This window comes from Molossus molossus, unplaced genomic scaffold (assembly GCF_014108415.1).
Source record: "Molossus molossus isolate mMolMol1 unplaced genomic scaffold, mMolMol1.p scaffold_m16_p_15, whole genome shotgun sequence".
NCBI lineage: Eukaryota > Metazoa > Chordata > Mammalia > Chiroptera > Molossidae > Molossus > Molossus molossus.
The window spans coordinates 45,986,470-46,002,516 of NW_023425350.1; the positions used below are offsets into that span (position 1 = coordinate 45,986,470).

The window sequence follows — 16,047 nt, forward strand, 5'->3', positions numbered from 1 at the left end:
ACAACATGGACAGACCTCCTAGCAGGTACTGTGCTAAGTAAACAAGTCAGACAGAGAAAGACAAATGCCATATGATTTCACTTATATGTGGAATCAAAAAACAAAATAAATGAACAAGCAGAATAGAAACAGACTCATAGATACAGAGAACATTTTGATGGTTGCCAGTTTGGAAGCAGGTTGCAGGGATGAGTGAAAAAGGTGAAGGAATTAAGAAACAGAAATTGGACCGGCCAGTGTGGCTCAGTGAATTGAGCATCGTCCCATGGACTGAGAGCTCCCAGTTCGATTCCTAGTCAGGGCACAAGCCCAGGTTTCAGGCTCGATTCCCAGTGGGGTGAGTGCAGGAGGCAGCTGATCAATGAAGCAAGAGTTAATTTTCTACAATCCTATGCATCCTTACTTGGCTAACAAAATGAAAGCTTCCTTCTGACCTTACATCATTGTCTCCTCAATCCTTCAGGTTTGGTTTTATTGAATAAAACATGGTAGAACTGTTTCTTTGTTTTTTCTTAGAGCATCCAAAAGATGTAAATATTACTATGACTGAAATGTTTCTTTTAAAAACATGTATGTGTGTTTTTAGACTTCCAGTCAAGATGGTGGTGTAGGCAAAGGCGGTATTGCGTCCTCCCACAACCACATCAAAGTTACAACTAAACTACAGAACAACCATCATTCAAAACCGCCTGAAATCAAGCTGAATGGAAGGCCTACAACTACGGAATTAAAGCAGCAGCCACATCCAGACTGGTAGAAGGGGGTGAGGCTCGAGAGGCTGCGGTGGCGCCGCTATGGTCTGGTCCCACACCCACGTGTGGCGGATAAAAATCAGGAGGATACCTCGGCTGGGAAGGTCCTTCCTGAGGACTGAGGGGTCCCCGTCCCACACCAGGTGCCCCGCTCAGGGTTCCAGTGCCAGGAAGAGAAGTCCCCATCACTTCTGGCTGGAAAAACCGGCAGGAACTGAGGCTCAGGGAGGCTGAAGCGGCTGAAGCCCCAGGCAGCCCCTTAAAGGGCCTGCGTATGAACTCACTCTCTCTAAGCTTGGAGGGGAGGCAGCTCGAGGGGCACCAGAGACATACAGGGAATAACTGAGCTGTTTGGCACTGGAGTGAGGGGTGGAGAGGGGGCTTTCTCTGGGACAAACATGCTGTCAGAGGCCTTTGTTCCTCTGGTGAGCCCTTCCCTGGGGCGGCAGACAGCCGCCATATCTGAGACTCCAGCAACCTGGCTCACACTGGTAGCCCCGCCCAGGTGACTCCCTGAGGCCCCTCCCCACCCAATTTTCAGGCCCACCCAAGCTGTAGCCACTTGCTTAACCATAGGATTGGCCTGTCTTGGATCCTGCTTCAGGTTTTTCCTAAATTCTTTCAAACAAGCACCATGTGGTCTCAGCTAGCCCCATACCGCTCGTTAAGTAATACACAGAAACAAACACAGGGAGGCAGCCAAAATGAGGAGACAAAGAAACATGTCCCAAATGAAAGAACAGAACAAAACCCCAAGAAAAGAACTAAGCGAAATGGAGATAAGCAACCTAACAGATGCTGAGTTCAAAATACTGCTTTTAAGGATGCTCAATGAACTTAGTGAGAACCTCAGTGAACCTAGTGAGGGCCTCAAGAGCATAAAAAAGGACCAGTTAGAAATCATGGATACACATTTAGAATTGAAGGAGGCATTAACTGAAATAAAGAATAATTTACACAGATTCAATAGTAGAGTACGTAAATCCAAGAAGCAAACCATCGATTTGGAATATAAGGAAGCAAAAAACGCCCAATCAGAACAGCAAAAAGAAAAAAGAATCCAAAAAAATGAAGATAGTGTAAGGAGCCTCTGGGACAACTTCAAGCATGCCAACATTTGCATCTTGGGGGTGCCAGAAGGAGAAGAGCGAGAACAAGAAATTGAAAACCTGTTTGAAACAATAATGGCAGGAAACTTTCCTAACTTGGTGAAGGAAACAGACATACAAGTCCAGGAAGCACAGAGAGTCCCAAACAAGATGAACCCCAAGAGGCCCACACCGAGACACATCATCATCAAAATGCAAAAGGTTCAAGACAAAGAGAGAATCTTAAAAGCAGCAAGAGAAAGGCAGCTAATTACCTACAAGGGAGTTCCCATAAGGCTGTCAGCTGATTTCTCAAAAGAAACTTTGCAGGCCAGAAGGGAGTGGCAAGAAATATTCAGAGTGATGAAAACCAAGAACCTACAACCAAGATTACTCTATCCTGCAAAGCTGTCATTTAGAATCGATGGCCATATAAAGACTTTCCCAGACAAGAAAAAGTTAAAGGAGTTCATCACCACCAACCATTATTATGTGAAATGATGAAGGGTCTTTTTGAAGAAAAAGATAAAATATATGAACAAACAAAATGGCAATGAATACATATCTATCAACAATGGAATCTACAAACAAAATGAACAGGTAGAACAGAAACATTCTCATAGATACAGAAAAATTTTGTTGGTTGCCCTATGGGAGGGGAGTTGGGGGAATGAGTAAAAAAGGTGAAGGAACTAAGAAGTAAAAATTCATTGCTAGACTGACAAACCTCAAAGGGAAAGGGGTTGGGGGGGGGTGGGAAGAAATAAACCAAAGAACTTATATGCATAACCAAAGGACTCAATAGTGTGGGAAAAGGTGGGAGGGGGGGCGGGAGTGGGGAAGAGGGGTTCAATGGGGGGAAAATGAGGAATATCTGTAATACATTCTACATTCAACAATAAAGATTTATTTTTAAAAAATAAAAAAATCAATTAAAAAATATATATATGTGTGTTTTTATTGATTTTAGAGAGAGGAGAACAAAGAGGGAAAGGGAGAAACATTGATTGATTGCCTCCCTGACCGGGGATCGAACCACCACAACTTGGGTATGTGCCCAGGTTGCTCGGAATGATGCTCAACCAACTGAGCCACACTGGCCAGGGTTTGACCCAGATGTTTCAATCAAACCAGTGTATTGCTATAAAGAATATAGTTGACTGGAAACATCAATCAGAATATATACACCCCTATGTTCATAGCTAAAATCTGGAAACAGCCCAAGTGTCCATCAGCAGACAAATAGATAAAAAAGCTGTGGTACATTTACACAACGGAATAATATGCAGCTGTAAGAAAGATCTCTTCTTACCCTTTGAGATGACATGGAGGGACCTGGAGAGTATTATGCTGAGTGAAATAAGCCAGTGAGAAAAAGACAAAGTACCACATGATCTCATGTATTTATGGGACATTATGAACAAAATAAGCTGTCAATCAAAATGGATCCAGAGTCATGGAAGTAGGGAACAGACTAATAAACCTCAGAGGGATGTGGGGCAGGAGGGGTGGGAAGAGATAAACCAAAGAACCTTTTTGCATATATGCACAACCAATGGACACAGATTAGGTTGGGGAAAGCAGAAGGGGGGTGGGAGGAGGGAAGAGGGGTTCAATGGGGGAAAAGGCGGGGACATCTATAATACTTTCAACAGTGAAAAATAAACTAAAAACAACAACAAAAAAATACAGTTGACTGTACTGGACCCAGCCCCACCATGGAAAGTATACTTTGGATGCTGGCTTTGCTTCTAACTGTGAATATTTTTGTGTATTATTTCAATTTTGTTGCTGGCAAATGGACAATTAACCCAATTTTAAAACATAAAGAAGTCATCAAGAGTGCTAATGTTGCTAAGGGTGTGAAAGAAACAATGATCACAGGCAATTGAAGAGGTAGAAAAACTATTGTTGATTTGGATAAACAAAGAGCAGTTATCCAGTGAGAGCATTTTGGAGGAAATATGTGAAAAAGTGAAGATGCTGACCTGAAAGCCACCCCTGGAACTAGTGCTGAAAGTGATTTGTTTAAGGCTAGTAGTGGGTGGTTCGATAAATTTAAGAAAAGAACTGTCTGTTTATAGATTAAACAGTACATTAGACATGTACTGCATATAAGAAACGTTAAAACAGGGAATCATTTGAGGATCTGGAACAGATTAATTCAATTTACATGATTTCTAATGAGAAATAATAATTTGGTTTTTTGAACAAATAGCTTCTTAAACAGCCTTCTGGAGTGAATTAAGTTCAAAAACTGGGGTTCCACTTTGTAAGTATTTTTAAAATACCACTTAAAGGGACACTAGTTAAAGTTTATCTCTGACACATTTTTTAAAAAATTGTTAGCAGCTTTGCCATAAAACTGATTTAAGGTAGCTGTGTATTTCAGTAACGTTTAGAACAATCCAGCACTTGGTATGAAGACTCATATCAGCACACTATACTAAAACATAATTGTGCAACATCTTGTAAACTAGCTGCAATTTTTAATAGCTCCGTTCACCAACCATGTAACAGGATTGTAATGTTCTCCTAGGCCATATGCATGTCTCATACATATAAGTATTAATGGGATTTTTGGATATTCTTCAGCAACTACAATAGGAGGAGAATCTGCCTCTCAGTGTTTGTAAAATAGGCATGGTCAGCTCAAGCTGACCTCCCCATGCAGCTGCATTTAGAATACCATCACAGTGGAGTCTACATATCTCCTGTATTAAGATTTGTTAAAAAAGGCTTTGCATATATTTAGCAATACGGCTTCTTAAGGCAGCTAGTCAGAGGGCATTTCTGTTCTTTCAGTTGATCTTCAGTGGCTCCATACATACAGTGGCCATCAGGTGAAATCTGTTTAATTTCCAACTGTCTAGCTGCCAATATTTGAGCAAGTTTTTCACTTTCTTCATGTCTAGCTCCAGATAAATTCTCAATTTCAGCTTCCAGTGCAGCTTTTTTGTCTGGTCTCTTTTGTGCTCTTGATATCTGATGCAGCTGATTCTCAGGAACCAAGTTTAAAATGTTAACAGCAGCAGAATCTCTTTTACTTTCCTAAGAAGTCAGCTTCAATTGCTCCACTTCCTCTCTCCGTTTATGTTCCATTTTTGCTTCCAACTTAGCAACATCTTCAGTGAGTTGCTTCTGCTTTTTTTGTCATTCTTGGGAACAGCATTCTTCAAACCTTGAATTTTGGCTTGCCAACTCCTCTTCTCACCAGCTGTTCCTCTTCATCAAGCCCTTCAGCCAAGACTACCTCCATGACCACCAGGTAGCCAAGCACACCTCAACTTTTTTCTTAATGACATTCATTCTAACTTCCTGTTCTATTACTGTTGATTACCTTGGAGACCTGATTTTTTTTTTATCCTCACCCGAGAACATTTTTCGATATTTTGTTCAGATAGAGTGGGAGGGAGAGAGAGAGAGAGAGAAACATCGACGTGAAAGGGACACAATCGAGTGGTTGCCCACCCACATGACCCAATCAGGGCCGGGGACAAACTGCAACTGAGGTACATGCCCTTAGCGAGAACAGAACCCGGGTCTCTTCAGACCGCAGGCTGACTCTCCAACCGCTGAGCCAAACTGGCCAGGGCAAGACCTGAATTTTTGCTGAACACCTTTTTATTGCACTATTAGAACAGATTTGATTACTGGGTTCCCATGTTACTTTCTTGAGTTCTCTTTTTATTCTTCTAGAACATTTCTGAGAGCAATTTTTAAAGATGCAAGAGAGATCAAAAAAGTGAAGAAGTCCCTAATTTGTCCTCATCCTTAAAAGTGTTGTCTGTCTATAGAATTCTAGGTTCAGCATAAGTTTCTCTCAGAACTTTGAAGGGCCCTGGCCAGTTTGGCTCAGCGGTTAGAGCGTCGGCCTGCGGTCCGGAGAACTTTGAAGGTATTGCTCTACTGTCTTCTAATATTCAATGTTGCTGATAAGGTAAATGGCAAACTTCAATCTACTTCCATCTCTCTATCACTCTTTTTTTTTTTTTTTAATCATCCTCACCCGAGGACACTTTTCCATTTTTGTTCAGATAGAGTGGGAGGGAGGGAGAGGAAGAGACTGAGAGAGAAACATCGACGTGAAAGGGACACATCGAGTGGTCGCCACCCGCACAACCAACCAGGGCCGGGGACAAACTGCAACCGAGGTACGTGCCCTTAGCGGGAACCGAACCTGGGTCCCTCCGGACCGCAGGCTGATGCTCTAACCGCTGAGCCAAACCGGCCAGGGCTCTATCACTCTTATAAAAGTAGCTGACAGCCTCTATTTGGCTGACTCTTTCTGTCCTCAGTTTAACTGAATTCTCATAATTGGCCTTCTATACCCCACACTATCCTGGTTTTCTTTTCTTTTTTTATTATAAATATATTTTATTTATTTATTTTTGTTACAGATATTTCTCCTTTTTTACACCATTGGCACCCCCCTCCCCACCCCACCCCCGCCCCGTCTCCGGCTTAGTTGTCCATGTCCGTTGGTCATGCATACATGCATATAAGTTATGTGGTTTATCTCTTCCCACCCCACCCCCCACCCACTCTTCTGAGGGATGTCAGTCTGTGCCCTACTTCCATGTTTCTGGGTCTACCGTATTCCTCAGACTGTTATGTTCATTATATTCCGTATATAAGTGAGATCATGTGGTATTTGCCTTTTTCTGCTTGGCTTATTTCACTTAGGATAATACTTTCCAGGTCCCTCCATGTCGTCTCAAAGGATAAGAGATCTTTCTTTCTTACTGCTGCATAGTACTCCATTGTGTATATGTACCACTGCTTTTTTATCCATTCATCTACTGATGGACACTGGGCTGTTTCCAGATCTTAGCTATTGTAAATAGTGCAGCTATGAACATGGGGGTACATATATTCTTCCTGATTGGTGTTTCAGACTTCTTAGGGTATATTCCCAGAAATGGGATCACTGGGTCAAATGGAAGTTCAATTTTTAATTTTTTGAGGTTAACACCATAGTGTTTTCCATAGTGGCTGCACCAGTCTGCATTCCCACCAGGAGTGTATTAGAGTCCCCTTTTCTCCACACCCTCGCCAACACTTATTGTTTGATGATTTCTTGATGGCGGCCATTCTGACAGGTGTGAGGTGATACCTCATTGTTGTTTTAATTTGCATCTCTCTGATGATTAGTGATGTTGAGCATTTCTTCATATGTCTCTTGGCCATTTGTATGTCCTGTTTAGAGAGGTGTCTATTCAGCTCCTCTGCTCATTTTTTAATTGGGTTCTTTGTCTTCCTTTTGTGGAGTTGTATGAGCACTCTATATATATTGGAAATTAACCCCTTATCTGATACATCATTGGCAATGATGTTCTCCCATACAGTGGGTTGCCTTTCCATTCTGATGGTTGTTTCTTTTGCTGTGCAGAAGCTTTTTAGTTTGATGTAGTCCCATGTGTTCCTTTTCTCCTTTGTTTCTGTTGCCTTAGGTGATGTATCAGTGAAAATTCTGCTCCGTATGATGTCTGAAATTTTGTTGCCTACATTTTCTTCTAGAATTTTTATGGATTCACGGGTCACATTTAAGTCTTTTATCCATTTTGAGTTTATTCTTGTCTATGGTGTAAGTTGATGGTCTAGTTTCATTTTTTTGCATGTAGCTGTCCAATTTTCCCAACACCATTTATTAAAGAGGCTGTCTTTACTCCACTGTATGCTCTTGCCCTTTGTCAAGTATTAATTGAGTATATTGCCTTGGGTCCATTTCTGGGTTTTCAGTTCTGTTCCACTGGTCTATCTGCCTGTTCTTGTGCCAGTACCAAGCTGTTTTGATTACAGTCACTTTGTAGTATAACCTGATATCTGGTATTGTGATCCCACCTACTTTGTCCTTCTTTTTCAAGATTGCAGTGGCTATTCGGAGTCTTTTTTGGTTCCATATGAACTTTTGAAATATTTGTTCTAGTTCTGTGAAATATGTCGTTGGTATTTTGATGGGGATTGCATTGAATCTATAGATTGCTTTAGGTAGTATGGACATTTTAATGATGTTAATTCTTCCAATCCATGAACAGGGTATGTGCTTCCACTTTTTTATATCTTCCTCTATTTCTTTTTTCAATGTCCTGTAGTTTTCTGCAAATAGGTCCTTTACTTCTTTGGTTAAGTTTATTCCTAGGTATCTTAATTTTTTTGCTGCGATGGTAAATGGGATTGTTTTTTCAGTTTCTCTTTCTGTGAGTTCATCATTGGTGTACAAGAATGCCGTCGATTTCTTGACGTTAATTTTGTATCCTGCTACTTTGCCAAATTCCTTTATTAAGTCTAGTAGATTTTTGATGGAGTCTTTAGGGTTTTCTATGTATAATATGTCATCTGCAAATAATGACAGTTTCACTTCCTCCTTTCCAATTTGGATCCCTTTTATTTTTTCTTCCTGTCTGATTGCTGTGGCTAAGACTTCTAGTACTATGTTAAATAAGAGTGGCGAAAGTGGACATTCCTGTCTTGTTCCTGTTCTTAATGGAAATGTTTTTAGTTTCTGTCCATTGAGTATGATGTTGGCTGTAGGTCTTTCATATATGGCCTTTATTATGTCAAGATATGATCCCTCTATTCCCACATTGCTGAGCGTTTTTATCAAAAATGGATGCTGGATTTTGTCGAATGCTTTTTCAGCATCTATTGATATGATCATGTGGTTTTTACCCTTCATTTTGTTTAGGTGATGTATCACATTTATTGATTTGCGAATATTGTACCAGCCTTGCATCCCTGGGATGAATCCCACTTGGCCATGGTGAATAATTTTTTTGATGTATTGGTGGATTCGATTTGCTAATATTTTGTTCAGGATTTTGGCATCTATGTTCATCATGGATATTGGCCTGTAGTTTTCTTTCTTTGTAGTGTCTTTTTCTGGTTTTGGAATTAGAATTATGCTGGCCTCATAGAACGTGTTTGGAAGTCTTCCTTCTTCTTGAATTTTTTGAAATAGTTTGAGGAGAATGGGTGTTAGTTCTTTTTTGAATGTTCGGTAAAACTCCCCTGTGAAGCCATCTGGGCCTGGACTTTTGTTTGCTGGGAGAGTCTTGATTACCTCTTCAATTTCCTTAGTTGTTATTGGTCTGTTCAAGTTTTCTATCTCTTCCCGGTCCAGTTTTGGGAGACTATGTGTTTCTAGAAATTTGTCCATTTCGTTTAGATTGTCGAATTTGTTGCCATATACTTGTTCATAGTAGCTGTTAACGATCTTTTGTATTTCTGTGGTGTTGGTTGTTACTTCTCCTCTTCCATTTCTGATTTTGTGTATTTGGGTTCTCTCTCTTTGTTTCTTGGTGAGTCTAGCTAAGGGTCCATCGATCTTGTTTATTTTTTTGAAACACCAGGTCTTTGTTTCATTGATCCTTTGAATTGTTTTTTTGGTCTCTATGTCATTTATTTCTGCTCTGATCTTTACTATTTCCTTTCTTCTACTTGCTCTGGGGTTTTCTTTTTGTTTGCTTTCTAATTCTTTAAGTTGTGAGGTTAGACAGTCAATTAGAAATTTTTCTTGTTTCTTGAGGTAGGCCTGTAGTGTTATGAACTTCCCTCTCAGAACTGCTTTCGCTGCATCCCATAGATTTTGTGTTGTTGTGTGTTCATTTTCATTGGTTTCCAGGAAGTTTTTAATTTCTTCCTTGATCTCTTCCGTGACCCATTCATTGTTTAATACCATGCTATTTAGCCTCCATGTGTTGAAATGTCTTTGCATGTTCTTGTTGCAATTGATTTCTAGTTTCATGCCATTGTGATCTGAGAAGATGCTTGATATGATTTCAATCTTCTTGAACTTGTAGAGATTTAGTTTGTGTCCTATCATGTGGTCTATCTTTGAGAATGTCCCATGTGCACTTGAGAAGAATGTGTATTCTGTAGTTTTGGGGTGTAATTCTCTGTAGATATCTATTAAATCTATTTGGTCTAGTGCTTCATTTAGAGTCTCTGTTTCCTTGCAAATTTTTTGTCTAGAGGATCTATCCAGTGCTGTCAAAGGGGTGTTGAAGTCCTGTGTTATCATTGTATTGCTATCGATTTCTCTTTGGAAGTCCTCTAGAAGATTTTTAATGTATTTTGGTGCTCCTATGTTGGGTGCATGTATGTTTATCAAGGTTATATCTTCCTGTTGGATAGATCCTTTCAATATTATGTAGTGGCCTTCTTTGTCTCTAGTTATGGCCTTCATTTTGAAATCTATTTTATCAGATATGAGTATTGCTACCCCAGCTTTTTTTTGCTTTCCATTTGCTTGGAAAATTTTTTTCCATCCCTTCACTTTCAACCTATGTGAGTCTTTTGTTGTAAGGTGGGTCTCTTGTAAACAACATATACATGAGTCATGCTTTCTTATCCAATCAGCTACTCTGTGTCTTTTTATGGGAGCATTCAATCCATTTACATTTAAGGTGATTATTGATATGTACTTATTTATTGCTATTTTTGTTTTGTGTGGTTCTATTTTTCTTCCCATTTCTCTTGCCAATTACAGCAGTCCTTTTAACATTTCTTGCAGTGCTGGTTCTGTGCTAATGTATTCCCTTGGCCTTTTTTTGTCTGGGAAGCTCTTTATTTGACCTTCCATTTTGAATGATAGCCTTGCTGGGTTCAGATCCTTGTTTTTCATGACTTTGATTACTTCATGCCATTCCCTTCTTGCCTGTAGTGTTTCTTGTGAGAAGTCAGCTGAGAGCCTTATGGGGTTTCCCTTGTAGGTAACCTGTTGCTTATCTCTTGCTGCTTTTAGAATTCTCTCTTTGTCTTTAATTTGTGGCATTTTAATTACTATGTGTCTTGGTATGGGCCTGTTTGGGTTCTTCTTACTTGGGACTCTCTGTGCTTCTTGAACTTGAATGCCTTCTTCCTTCACCAAATTAGGGAAGTTTTCTGTCACTATTTTTTTGAATATATTCTCTATCCCTTGCTCATTTTCTTCTTCTTCAGGGACTCCAATGGTGCGAATATTATTACATTTTCAGTTGTCCCACAGTTCTCTTAAGCTGTCTTCCTGTTTTTTTAATAGTTTTTTCCTTTTGTTTTTCTGATTGGTTCATTTTTTCTACCCTGTCTTCTAATTCACTGATCCAGTCCTCAGCTTCCTCTACTCTGCTTTTTACACCTTCCAATGTGTTTTTCATTTCTGATATGTCATTTTTTTTATCTCTTCTTGATGGTTTTTAATTTCCAATTGGCTTATTTTCAGTGTCTCTATGTCCTTACTCATGCTGTTCAGCTTCCTCAAGATCATGGCTCTGAATTCTAGCTCTGTTAACATGCCTAATTGCTCCACATTGATCTCATCTTCGGTGGAGGTCTCTTGCTCTTTCATTTGGCTTCTGTTTCTGTGTTTCACCATTTTGGCTATCACTGTGGGCTTTGGAGCCTGTCAAGTTTTCCCTGTTGGTGTTGGTGTTCTGCTGTTTGTGGCTCCCTCTCCTGGGTTTAGATGAGCGAGGGAGGCCCCATGTTAAACATGACTGTCAAGTCTTACTTTCCTGGTTAAAGTTGCTAACCCAGGAAAGGTACTGTTATCCTCTAGCTTTTTGCCTGGAGGCTAGCAGTTGAGGTTACTTGATGAGTTTTGGGTTGTCAGTTGATTGAAAAACTCCCTCAGGTGCTTGGCATCAGGGGATTTCACGAGGGTTGGGCAGATGCTGGTTGTTAATGAGCTTCAATTAGCACTTCAATGGCCCACAGGGTGGGGTTGGATCTCCGAGGGAGGGGCTGCTGCCTCTCCCCAGAGCCCTGGGAAGGAGCACTATGGCCACCGTCCTGCGTGGCTGCCACTGAGCAAAAGTTCTGAGTGCCCTACAAATCCCGAGTGTCCCGACACAGTTCCAGTCCAGTCCACCCTCCCTCTGCCGGAGCCCAAGGTGAGTGGCTATGGCTTGTTTAACCTCTGTCCCGGCTCTGCGCTGTGGAGCCACTTGGGAGCGTAACCCGAGGGTGCTGCTCACAGCTGAGGCTGCTGCCGAGCTGCTGACTGTGGCCTCCCAGCCCCCCTCTAGTGCCTTCGCAAGCCTACCAGGATTGAGTCAGTGTCCCTTGTTATATGGTCCTCGCAAGCTGCTTTTCTGTTGGTTTTTCCCATCGATTTGTCTGTGTTATAGTTGTAATTCCAGTTTGGTTCTGGGAGACGGTCTGTGTAGCTTCTGTTCACTCTGCCACCATTTTGGAATCCCTATCCTGGTTTTCTTAAATAATTAGCTACTCTTGCCTTTTCTCCATCATGTTTTTTTTTTCTTTTTCTTTTTCTATGTGACCTGTAAGTGTTGGGGTTACTGTACCCTCTTTTCTGTTCTGTCTTCTTCCTATATAATCTTACTCATTCTCATGCTTTTAAATCTGCTGACAATTCCTAAATTTATATTGGTAGGCTATACTTCCTTTCTGAGCTCCAGATTCACATCTTTATATGTCTATTTGTCATCTCTCTTTTATGTCTCACAGGCATTTCAAATTTAACATGACTAAAATGGTTCTCTCTAAATCTAGATCTCCTTCAGCCTTTACCAGCTCAATAAATGGCCCTATGATTAACTTGTCTTCCTTTACTCTTCTCTTTCATTCACTCTTCATGATTCCTCCCTCTTCATCCAATCCTTCACCAATTCCTGTTATTTCAACCTTCAAAATATGTCTTTAAAATGTAAACCAGATCACATCATTTCCCTGCTTTAAATGACCAGATTGCTTTTTTTTTTTTAATGTTTTTATTGAGTTCTAGAGAGAGAGGAAGAGAGAGGGGGAGAAAGACAGAAACATCGATGAGAGAGAAACATCATTGATTGACTGCCTCCCACTGGAGATGAAGTCGGCAAACCAGGCATGGGCCTTGGCCAGGAATTGAACCGGTGACCTCTTGGTGCATAGGACGATGCTCAATCCACTGCTCAGGCTGACCAGATTACTTTTCACTGCATTTAGGATAAAATCCAAAACATATACAAGCCAGCCTGGCATGTCTGATTCCTTTCTACTTCTCCAAAATAATGTCTTACCTCTTGCCTTTCTCCACTCATGATTTCCTCATGCCAGCCTCTTGCCATCTCTTAAAATACACAATGTCCTCTCAACCACAGAGAATTTGCTATTCTATCTGGTGTACTTTGCCCACAGGTCTTTATACGACTGACCCCTTTTTATACTTCAGTTTTTAGTTCAAGGTTCCCTTCTGGAGAGCAGAGTGTAGGTTGGATTTTAGCTGCCACAGGCAGCAGTTTAAATGTCACCTCTCAGAGGAACTTTCTTGACCACCTTATCAAATTAATGCTCCCTGTTCTTCTGGATCACAGACCTCTGTTTATTTCTTCCATAGCTTTTCATTCAGTCTACAATCATTTAACTAATTATTATTTTATATACTTGTTTATGATCTGTCACTTCTACTTAGGTTAGGAACTTCTCTGTCAAGTTCACTATTATAAAACCTATGGCCTACAAGTGCCTGGTATATTGTAGGTGTTCAGTGAATATTTGTTGAATGAATAAGCGAATAAAATTGTGCTCTGAAATTCATAAGGATGTAAAAAGAAAATGGTTTTATGTCACCAGTTTTTCATGAACACATTTATCTGAATACTTGTTTTTCTTCACATTTTCTTTTACCATTTATTTATTTCTACCATTTCTACCCCTTGAATTTTTCTGTCTTCTGTTTCCTGGAGCCTCTTTTTTGTTATTGTTGTTGTTAATCCTCACCTCCACTGATGTTTAGAAAGAGTGGGAGGGAGGGAGAGAGGGAATGAGAAAGAGAGAAACATTGACCAATTGCTTCCCACATGCACCCCTACCAGGGATCAAACAAGCAACCTTTTCATGTATGGGATGATACTACAACAAACTAAGTCACCCAGCCAGGGCAGTATCTTTCATTTTAAAGAGAAAGCCTCAACAGTTGGGATCTTTGGTATTTCCTCCAGTACCTCAATCCCCCTCCTCCACCTATCCCCAGTATCTACAACTATAAGATTGAAGAATAGTGAAAAAAGAAATCATCAGCATTCTTGTAGACTAGAGTGCAGCACCTTTTCCTTGGGGAGTAGGGCAATGTGTTTCCTACTTCCCAAAACAGATGAGGTATGAAGACTGAAAATCACTTCTCACCAAAAGACCAATATCAACCTCAATTGTTGGATATTTTTTAGGTAGCCTACTTGTTGATCAACTGTAGTACCAAGGTAAGCGGGGAAAGATGAAATAAAAGAGATGGCAGAGTGGAAAGCAGGAAGCAGAGAAGTGTGCACTCGGACTCTCTGGTATGGCAAGCAAGTAGGAATTTCTCATTAGCCAATAACTCCTTAGAAGGTAGCAAGGCTTAAGCCATTTTGCTAATGTCCCATATTAGAAAGTAGTCTTTGGGTAAGGGGATCCTTGTAGCAAGGGTTTAATAGGGTGTACTGCCAGTTGTAAGAGCTGAGGTAGGGTGAATGAAGTCAAGTTTGCATTACATCTCCCAGGTCAGGGAACTATATAACTGGAAGGCCTTGCAAGCACCCTCCTCCTGGTCCCTACAAATCACATAAGCTCTGCATTAGAAAGCTAACATTTGCATCTCTGCCATCTAGAAGGAAAGCAATAACAACAGAACTATAATTGAAAACCCAGTGAACTAAAGAGAAATCATCAGCATTGTTGATTTCTTCTTTATTTTTCCTTCCAGTCTCCTAACTCCTATGAAGCTACAACCAGGAGAGGGAAGAGGAGTGGAAAGAAGACCATGCTTCCCTCTCCACTGCAGGTCCCTGGAACCAGCACAGGTAAAGCCCGGCGTAAAATGAGGTGGGGAAGAGGAGATGAGCTTTCAAAGGGATATAAAATTGGAATTTTAAATAGGACTACTTGAGTCTTAAAAGCCCAAAGTAACTAGAAAACTACAGAATCTGCCCGAGATGTTGTCAAAAGGCAGAAAAGGGCAATTTGATAGGTCATAACTGAAAGAAGTATTTAGAAAGTTTCGTGTTTGTGACACAACTAGTTTCAACAGTTTAATAAAATAGACATATATAGATACTGAAATTCCTGGACTGATACATCACATGTCATAACTTTGCTCTCATATTTTCTTTCTGTCTTTTAGCTGTATGCTTCAGGAATTTCTTGAAATTTACCTTTCATCCCTTCTATCAGATTTTTAATTGTGGCAATCAGATTTTTAATTCTCAAGCATTATTTCTTGTACTCTGTCATTTTTATATAGCTTGTCCTTGTTTTATATATATAGGATCTTTAATTCTGTGAACTAATCTTCATGTCCTTTATAAAAAGTTTTCAATTTTATTGTCCTTTTCTTTCTTTCTTTCTTTCTTTCTTTCTTTCTTTCTTTCTTTCTTTTTTTTTTTTTTTTGTGATATGTGCCCCTAGCGGGATCCGAACCCGGGACTCTCTGGTCCGCAGACTGATGTTCAACCACTGAGCCAAACTGGCCAGGGCTTTATTGTCCTTTTCTTTGCTGCAGTTGGTTTTCCTCAAATATCTAGTGATTCTTGATTTTCTACATTCATAAATGAGGAACTAAGTTGATTAATATTGGTATTGGAATATAGGTATTCTTTGTTGTTGGGTAGGTCAGTATTTTTATATTCATTACATAATACCTGTTCATAATAGAAGTAGTACTATATAAAAATAATCAAAAAGAAGAAAACAAAATTCATCAATGATCTCACCACCCAAAGGCAAGCATTAACTTTTTGGTATATTTTCATCCAGCCCTAAATAACAAACAAGCAAATGAACTTTTTCTTTTAACAAAAGTTTTAAAGAACTTGATATCTATCTATCTATCTATCTATCTATCTATCTATCTATCTATCTATCTATCTTTAGCCTGATTTAGCCCCACTTAGGATATAGGGAATATTTTTCATGTCAAGCAATATATACATTACCACCATATCTATGAATGATGGATAATATCCTTTTATATTGATTCCAAATGTATTTATCATAATTTACTCCCCTGTTGGTGTATCTGAGTTATATCTCTGTTTTACTATTAAAACACTACAAGAAATAGTCTTGTATATACAGTGCATCTTCAAAGCATTATATTTTCAACTATATTTAAAAATCAAAACCTGTCTTTTTTCCACTTAAAGAATCTCAAAAGCTCTAACTGAAAAACAGGTATCTAAGTTTAGGGACATTGATTTTATAAGGAAAGTGTTCACAGGAAATCTCTTCCTCATAAGGGTTTGGAGAATAGA

General features: G+C 39.8%; 1 pseudogene; it reads right to left on the bottom strand.

Annotated features, from left to right (window-relative positions):
* Positions 1 to 4,316: 4,316 nt before the first annotated feature.
* On the bottom strand, positions 4,317 to 5,108 carry LOC118631228 (annotated as a pseudogene).
* Between the last annotated feature and the right edge of the window lie 10,939 nt (positions 5,109 to 16,047).